Below are 214 nucleotides of genomic sequence, written 5' to 3'. Positions count from 1 at the left end.
CGTGCATCAGCCCAAGTCGCAAACCAGCGGCCGTGCTGTGCTGGTGACCGAGTTTAAAAATGGAGGGAGAAACTTTTCTTAAGCAAAACATCAGGGATTTTGCCTTTTTTTTTTTTTCCCCTCTCTCCTTAAAAAAGCTGCAGTGGAGGAGAGGTAGCGAGGCCACACTGATGTATTTGAATAGCCGTGTCTTAGCGGGTGATACATGTGCCCC

The sequence above is a fragment of the Buceros rhinoceros genome, unplaced genomic scaffold (genome assembly GCF_000710305.1).
Source record: "Buceros rhinoceros silvestris isolate BGI_N320 unplaced genomic scaffold, ASM71030v1 scaffold10312, whole genome shotgun sequence".
In the NCBI taxonomy this organism is placed as follows: Eukaryota; Metazoa; Chordata; class Aves; order Bucerotiformes; family Bucerotidae; genus Buceros; species Buceros rhinoceros.
Note: the sequence above shows the minus strand (reverse complement) of the source record.